At 34.0% G+C, this 9339-nt stretch overlaps 1 protein-coding gene across 1 annotated transcript in view; it reads right to left on the bottom strand.

The window, feature by feature from the left end:
- The window catches only part of LOC147656959 (uncharacterized), a 38564-nt gene extending 31943 nt beyond the window's left edge, over positions 1-6621 (bottom strand). Inside the window, exon 1 of the mRNA XM_086912420.1 lies at positions 6579-6621. The gene's annotated coding sequence lies outside the window, so the exon portion shown is untranslated. The remainder of the gene's footprint in view (positions 1-6578) is intronic.
- Between the last annotated feature and the right edge of the window lie 2718 nt (positions 6622-9339).

The raw sequence follows: 9339 nt of genomic DNA on the forward strand, positions 1-9339 counted from the left end.
ACAGGACACCACGGGGCTGGTAAATTAGTTCTCCTATCCATTCTCCCCCTTTACACGGACACCCGTTATTATCCAGGAAGTATCCAGTGGAGGGATCACCCCACTGATTCTCGCAAATGTATTCCGATTACATAGTTTCTTTGTACGGTTTTGCGCCGCGGCCCGCAATTCCCGCCGGTTCTTACGGCGGTAGCAGGCGTCGAAACAAAAAAATAGCTTTATGTCACGAACGATCATTACAGCTTTTTTTCCCCCCTTTTTCCAAAGGGGGTGGACGCGTGGCAGGGTCAGGGATGGCTCGTAACCTTGGACAACGCGAGGCGACGGTCATTCGCCCTTGCGATCGTGTCTTGCGAGCAGGTGCTGACCAACGCACCACTCGATAAAATAATCATGCGTGCACATTTTTATTCTCTCCTCTTATCCCCTTGTACTTTCGAAACTTTTATCTCTTGTGCATTATTATTTTGATCCTCGACCCGTTTTTCCACAGATTTTTTCAAAGCTCGTCATATAGCAAAACTATGTTCGCTATACTTTAATAAATATATTCGTAATATCGATAATCACGTTTCGAACTTCGCCCTGTCCAGACACGATTCCCTTCGAATCGGAAAGGAAAAAAAGGATAAAGAAGATTGTCTCCACAGCGAGCAATTACCTATCGTTCCTATATTTAAAATCAGGACGACGACCCCTTCCCTTGTATCTCTGTCTCGTGACGTTTCGATACACCACCAGCCAGCCAGGGAGTATCAGTCACGAGATCCCCCTCCCCCGCCCCTCGAATCGTCGAGGAAGATGGAAGGAAGCGTTTTCGAAACGGTACATTTCGTCGTCGTTTTCACGCTCCATCGTCGTCGTCTCGTCCTCGAAACGTGACACGGTGTTTAGTCGATAGTCGGAATCGCGATCGGTGTGTCACGTGATTTTCCAAAGAAGAAGAGAGCAATTTTCCACACACACAAGTCTTAACAGCCTTTATTTCACCCCGCTCGACTCTTCCTCTTCATGGAGGAAGGGCACGCCTCATTTCTCGCCGATCGAACGAACGATCGGCGATCTTCGGCCACCAACTTCAAAGCGAGGACACGTCTCATTATCGGACTTTCCGCTTTCTTGACACCGCATCCTCCGCCCCTCCTTCCGCCCCCTTCGTCAACGACCGCCAATCCCTCGCTCGGGGAAGGGACCTGTCCAGGGAGGGAGGGAGGAGTTTTATTTTTGCGATTCGAGCACGATCGGGTGTCGTGACCGGGCGATAATTGGATACCCTTTAAAAAAAAAAAAAGAAATCCTTTTGTGAAACGTTTATTAGAAACGGTGTGTGATTGAAGGATCGTGGCTGTTTCAGGTGAGGAATCGGCGATGAGATCACGTTGACGTGAGCGAAATTGGGATGGCTTCTTCTTCCCGTTTTTAGCTTCCTCCTTTCTCCTCCGGTTTGATCGATAATTTTATTTATCCTCGACGCGAGCGTGGAAAATACGTGTGCTCGTTGTTTCGTTGCTCTCTCATTTAGCATAAATATATATGCGATGAAAATGTTCGAGATACGTTGGAAACACGGTGTTGAAATATACGATGAAACGAAAAGGTTTTTTGGAAAATTAACAAGTTTAAGTCGAAGAGGGTAGAATACTAATTTTTCAATACGTTATTTACGTTGTTTACGTAGTATGTATAATACCTATTACAATGAAGAATGTAAATGTCAAAAATAAAAAAAATCTAATCGAATAAAAGAAAATTAAGTTTCTACTTAGTAGAAGAGGAATAACGCGATGATTATTCTTTCTTCGTAAATCGGAAGATTAGGAAAGGAATTTGTATTTTGCGCAGAAAAATAAGTGGAAGGAGCGTTATTTTCATAGAAGATACTTGAATCTATCCCTATTAAAAGAGCGCGTAGGCGTCAGGATAGTACCTTCGAGAGAAATCGATTTGGTTCATAAGTGGGGTTATAAATCATTGAGTAGTCGAGTTGTGCAGCATTGTTACTGCATATACGAGGGGGTTCGCCTTTAGATATCGATCAGACAGTTTATCTTCTCGGTACAATAAAATAATCATATCATTTGCTCGCTTTCACCATTTTCGCGTCACCATGAGAATATTTCTTTCCAATAATTTTTCACGGCTTTTACCAGTCAAACTCGACTTCGCATCGACACTTGTCGAGAATTCAGAAATTTATTTCCGTTCCATCGACATTTCATTAAACGACTGAAAATTATTTCATTTCACCGATTATAATATTCAAGTCGAAAGTTTGAAATTCAATGCCTATGATTGAATGTTAAAGTTTTTAGATAGGCGTTCAAAATTTTATATTACAATTTTTTTAATAAATCAGAATTTAAAGTTGAATGTTGCGTAAATTTTAATCCTACGATAGATTTAATTATAATAATAATTGTGAATTTCAAAATAATATTTCTTGCACTCTTTTCCTTTGAAATTTTTCCCTATTCTTTTGTTAAATGCTTCAAAGAATACTTCTTAGAGATGTCAGACTCTGTTATAATTGACATTTTGTTTCGTACATTCGCACGAAATAATCTCAAAGAAGAATGAAAATTATAGATTCGGAATAAAATTTAATTCTAAACAACATACGAAAAAGATTAGTTACGTTCCAACATTCGTTTAAATTTTTCTTATATTGATTCCTTCATTTCCATGAAATTCTCGTTCCAAAAAAGGAAAGGAAGGGACTGAAATAACAAACAAAACAATCATTCATCTACGCTCTTTCTTAACGCTTAGACGACTAATTATCATCAGAGAAGTTCAGTTTTTCTTTGTCGACGCTTTTCATTGTAACGATGTGGATTCTTTTTCTTTTTTTTTTTTTTTTTTTTTTGTGCGTTCGATCACGAGCAAAGGTTTCGAAAAAGGCTAAACACGGATACCATCATGATTTTAATAAGCATTCACACTATTCCCGGGGCTGAATGCCTCCATTGTTTGGTACAATGCGGAAGATTACGAATCTACATGACAACGGGCAGACTTTGACGGTTTCTGGGTCGTGTTAAGGGTCGAGGTGACGCTTGGCAGACCTCATATCGAGTTTATTCTTATACGCTTAATCATCTCCTTTATTTCTCTCCTCTCTTATAATGCCATTGTTCCAATGTAAGGCGGGTGAATTAAAACGGAGATTTTTATCTCCTGTCAGGGTGTCGCATCATTTTTTTGGAAGATTAACGATTTTCACGGCCGATCCTTGCGCATTTAACCGAGATTTGGGCCGAGGACTTATTCATCGATGTTATATTTGTAGCATTGTTTCACGTGAGATTTATTTCACGAATATTTGAAATATTTTGTTGTCTTAGAATTTGTGATTAGAAAATAAACTTTGATCCTAAACTATATATATAGTTTTAAAAACAATGAGGAGTTTGGTTTAAATTCATACAAATATTCATATAAATTTTATTTTTTGAATTATATATATATATATATTTTTTTTTTTCATCTTTTATAATCAACCCTTAACCCTCCGTAAACGAATATTTTTCACACTGTTCATTTATAAATCACTTTTGAAAAATTCTTGAAAAAAGTTACTTAAATTAAGCTTCTTTTAACATGCATATCTTATCCTACAAATTTTAAACGACTCAGGTTGCTCACACGAAAGATTACATGTCTCAAATTCATCCCCTCCTTAACTCTATTCATCACGCACAAATTATTTAACCATAATGCATAACCCTTTCCATAGCACGCGACAAGGTTTAATCGCGACAACCCTTGAGAAACAAGCAGAGAAATCTAACAAAGCCACAAAGAAAGGCATTCTGCCTCGTGTGAGTTTCCTTTCGAAAACGGGACCAGCCCCTTGGCACGGGGAAGATCCGCGATACGCTCATTTGCATGGAGGGTGAGTGGAAGGTATGCTCGAGTGGAATCGAAAAATGAAGAGGGTGAAAAACTTCTGCTCGCGGAACAAGGTTGTTGTGTGGGTTTTCGAGTTTTCGTTTGTCAAAGAGAGAGAGAGAGAGAAAGAGAAAGAGAGCAACAAGACAAGGTGGTTAGAGGAAAAGGAAAACATTGGAGAGAGGTTCGACTAATTTTGCACGCGAAGAAAAAAGTTGAAAAGAAAAAAGTGGAGGTAATAGAGAGGACGAGAAAAAAGTTGGATATGATTGGGGTTCGGGAAAACTAAGTAGGATGAAGGTTGTTTATCAACCTTGTGTGGGGATATGTTAACGGGAAATTAATTATGAGAATTCAAAGCATCGTTTTCATTGTTGTTGCGTTAATAAATAGAGTACGGAGTATTTTCATGTAAATATATCATATTATTTTCATATCATACATTATACTTTGCATATTTTATGTAAATATTTGATGGAAATATTTGTCCAATATATGGTTTGCTAATATTGAATTATTGAAGAAGAGCAAGTTGATGGAATTTTATAGAAATGGAATGGATTTTGTTTCAGTTTAAAATCAAATTTTTCTTTTTTATCAAATAGATATCAGTTAGGATTGATAAAAAAAATTTTTAAATATCTTTCAAACAAGATTATTTTATTTTATTATTCTATTGTTTTTATTGAGTAATCCTGATATTTATCTATATTTAAAATTTGAACAGATAATGATTAAAATAATCATTGATTCATATATTTATTCTATTCCGTCAATTTTCAATTCTCTATTTATCTTTTTAAATTTATCGAGTCAATATTCGATATTTTTTGTGGAAATTTCATTAAAAAGAAAAAAAAAAAATGAGAAATATTAAAAAGTTTGAATAATCTTAATACGATATTTAGTTTATTTATTGTATTACTATCATTTGTTTATTATTACGTAAAAAATTCTTCTAATACGTGCATTATATATCGAGAGTAAATCTTCAGAAGCATTTTTTATGACATAAAATGCTCGATATTTCGAAAGAAAAAAATTGAAGAAGTGTAAGTATCAAGATATATTTTATGGAAACGATAACAAAGAATTAGAATCACGTAACAATGGAAGGAACGTGTTCTACGACTTTCTCTTTTCACGGATTATTAAATAAATAATTGCGCTGTCTTGTAATTACTTGTCGAGGTTTCATATAGAAATTTTGTGTTAAGAATTTGTGATGTAACACCATGCATTATGATGATTAACACGTTAATTTTTTTTCTTTTTTTTTCTTTTTTCTTAATACGTAATCGGTTCTAATTGTTATTGGTCTGTTTGAAATAAGATTTAATAAGAAAGAAGTTTACGAGGGAAAAAATTTTTTTTAAATAAATGGTTATAACTTATTATATAATAAATAGTCGTAACTATTCATAAATACTCTTTGGATAGATTTAATTATTTTACAGGAATAAAAGTCGTAACTATTATAATAATATAATAATAAGATAACTAATCATAAGCAATTATTGGTAACAAAATTTAATAGCAAAGAGTATCTTATTAATAATTCCATACATATTTGAAATTCTATTTTACATCTGTTGTAATAAGGATAAGGAAAACATGGAAAATATTTTATTACCGAATTTATACTTCAAAATAAAAAATTAACAGATATTATAAAATAATTGTAAAGAACAGTTATATCAAAATTGTAATTCTAACTATAATTTCTATTTAAATTTGAGTTAAAAGAAATAATATCCTTCTTATGAAATATTTAATAAAAGATTAATAATTGGAAATAATAAAAAATATAAAAATTAAAAATCGTAGTCATAATATCCCTACGATTATGTAATATCATATTAATCCAATATGACACAACAAACTTATGTTATTATAATAATATAATAGAATAAACTGTCATCATCATCACAAAACTTTTTTCAACGGGATATCCTGTTCGAGTAAACGAGCCATCAAGCACGTTGTCCAAAAATTAAATTGATATATCTTTCTCTTTTTTTCGAGAACTTGCATCTATCCACAATTCAAGAAGTTTGCTCGTGTCAATATAGACGCAGAAACGATAGTATCTGCAAACAAGTAAAACACGTGCGCACAGTTATCATCATCATCGTCGTTTTCAATTAAACCATTTATAACGCGTTAATAACAATTTAGTCGATTAATCTCTCTTATCGTCGTCAAGCTACGAATATTAAATTGAATATTGAATATAAAATCTTTCGCATTATACATGGTCGTTATTGAATACCTATCCCTGTATCAATTCATTCAAAATATTCGATGCAAGAGTTAAACACTACTACAGATGATATTTGACTCCATATTAATATGGCAATTAATGTAATAATGTCTTTTAACATTTCGAACCACGAATGGTCGAATGGAAGAACAGTGGAAATAGATAATTTTTCACATTCCACATTTCAATAATAGATTATTCAGAGGAATTTTGCAGAAGTTTAACTTTCTCTGTTTGTCGTATATTTGCACAATTTAATGTTAAAGTGTGCAAGTCGTTAATTGTTCAAGGGTTATTAAATTTCCCTCTTTATCCGAAATATTTATCTTCTCTTAAGCCAGACGTTCTATCGAATCCACCATTTCTACGCGTCACAATCTATCTACACCGAAAATTTTAAAGAATATTCATCGTTGTTACTGACCTGTTGATGGCCAGGACGCGACTGAGGCTGGGAGAGAACCTGGCCTGCGTGGTCTACTTGCACCGCTGAAACTATCACAAGCATTTGGTGTTTTATTCGGTCGTGATGCAATCTATTAATTTTTTTTTTTTTTTTTAACACACGAAATAATTTGAAAAACAAAAAGGAAAAAAGGGGTCGGGACTGATTTCACAGAATCACACAAATCGCGGAGAGACTCTAACAAACAATTATTTATTCTATTCCCAAAAAGAAAACAGGTGCTCTACCGATATTCCAATTAAACAATTTAAGAACAAGTTTATCCGAAATAGAAAAAAAAAAGAATTCTACGTTTCACGATCCTAAAAAAAAAAAAAACAAAATTTTACAAAAATCTATCCCAGAAAAATTGAATATGAATTTTTGGATTTAAATAGATTAGAATTCAGCAATTAAGCGACTCGAGACTCTCTATTCCCCCAAAAAAAAAAAAAGAAAAAAAAAAGAAAAAGGAAAGAAAAAAAGAAGAATCGTTTATCGGTTATAGCTAATCTCGTAAACCGATTGAAAGAAACCACAGAGCAGGCCAGACTCTCTTTCACCTCGAAACCGACGCCTCCGTCGCAATTGGAATTCTTTTACAGCCGTTTCGTTCCGACCGCCACGAGGTGAGGTGTGTTCGTGGCCGGTTTTTCGGCGGACGATAAACATCGGGACGTTGATCGTTCAAGTAGTAGAGATCAATAATATTGTTGTTGGTGGGTCACGTTATGGTCGATTGTTGTTTCTCGATCCTGGCACGCGGAGGCCGGTTCAGCACGGCCGTGGACACTTTCGTGGCACCGTGATTTATATTTGGTAGGAAAGTGGTATGGAGAGTATCGAATGCGTCGATGGCGAACACGTAGGTGCAGCTTGATAAGCGTGAAAGTTTATATTATATGTACTCTCGTGGCTCGATTGTTTTGCATGTTGCTTTATGTTATGCTGGTTACGTAATAAATTGTTTTCTTTGTCACATTATTTAATTGATTCGTTGCTCCACGCTTGTATATATATGTATTTTTTTTTCCTTTTTTTTTTGTTTCTCGTGGAAGATAAATCAATCACGGAGTTTCCATTGGTCGGAGTTTAATTTGATGATTGGTTGAAATAATTTTGAGAAAATTATTCCAAAGTATTGAAATCTTGAATTCCGTTTGAAATTGAGATAGTAAGTAATCGTATTCGAACTTTCATTTTAGCAATATTGTTCGAAATTAAAAATCGAATCGAATCGAATAATTAATCGTTTGGTTGTTAAATATTCGTGAACATATGCATAAATATGAAACTTTGGTAGAATTTTTCTACCAATTTGAAATAATTAATTTATGTAATTATAAATTAAAAACTTTTAAATATGAAAATTCTCATGATTTATTTAAACATTACAATTCTTAAATCATTATCCATAAAACAAATTAAGCACACAATTTTTCTTCTGCGATACAAAAACGAATATAGCAAGTGTCGTGAAAAAGCCACGTGTACTTTAATCCTTTTCACTCCGGTTCCCATTTTTTTTAACATGCTCATTTATAAAAGAAATCGAACATAACTTCATCACCAAGAATTATGTCACACCAGAAATGCAAGAAGGAAGAAATTATTGCTACGTGAGAAAAGTATTAATTTACTTGAGAATCTTGTTAAAGATGTTTAATTATATTTAATTAGAAATTAATATTATAACAAAATAATCGTACAACAGTGCAATAATAAATAATAGTATTTTTTAGATAATTCAATTTAGATAATTCAAAAAATATAATAAGTATATACAGTAAATTCCTTTTTCTCATTTCCTATTTCATCATTTGCATAATTACTTTTTCTTTACCATAAAATATTACAACGCAAAATTTCTAAAAAGAAAAAGAAGAAAAAAAAAAAGAAAGTCGTCGTTCTATATTTAACAGCGGTAACTATAATTTACGGTCAACGTGTCGTACAATAATAACAGCGATCCCTTAAAAAGCAAAGATGACTCTCAATTTCGTTCAAACAACTCTAAAACACCGTGACGTCGTTACCACGGTTAACCGGGGCAAAATTGTAGCATGAAAAAACTATATAATTAATTAAAAAAACGGGGCAAATGATACCTATTAGCGTTTTATCCTTATTTTTCCCCCGTTATCCACGAACATACGCGTATAATGATGGCGTATCGAGGCGTTACAGTTTTTGCATGGAACTTCGTAAATCTTCGAGTATGCACGGGAGAAATAATTCACCCGGGCCGGGTACAACACTGTAGTTAAGTATCGGCACAAGGGTAACGCAACCTATAATTAACCATGGTGCGCGGTTTGCGCGCATATGAAATCGATGGAGGATGTTAATAAACCGCGGTACGCATCGAATCGAGGCATTGGCTCGCAACCCTCGATGCGATTTCGTTCCTACTCGAGAGGAATCGAATGCAACCCTATTGTTCCCACGATTGCGGGGAAACCGATTCGACGAAGAGAAGAAAATTAAAGCGATTAAACGTGATCGTTACATCGTGACGAATCGAATTTATTTATCGAATTAGAGTTCTAGAGTTTCAGAATCTCGATTTCTCAGATAATTCTCGTTGCATAAGAAAATGTTTCAACGAAAAATTTAATGATTTCAATTGGGATTTGTTGTTAAGTGATTTCCAATTAAAAATTGATCAGATACATAATATCATATACAAAGCATCGAAGATTAATTCATTTTCACATTTCTTTCCTTGAAGATATTTACA

This window comes from Apis florea, unplaced genomic scaffold (assembly GCF_048593485.1).
Source record: "Apis florea isolate Af1SG1 unplaced genomic scaffold, ASM4859348v1 contig_3391_pilon, whole genome shotgun sequence".
In the NCBI taxonomy this organism is placed as follows: Eukaryota; Metazoa; Arthropoda; class Insecta; order Hymenoptera; family Apidae; genus Apis; species Apis florea.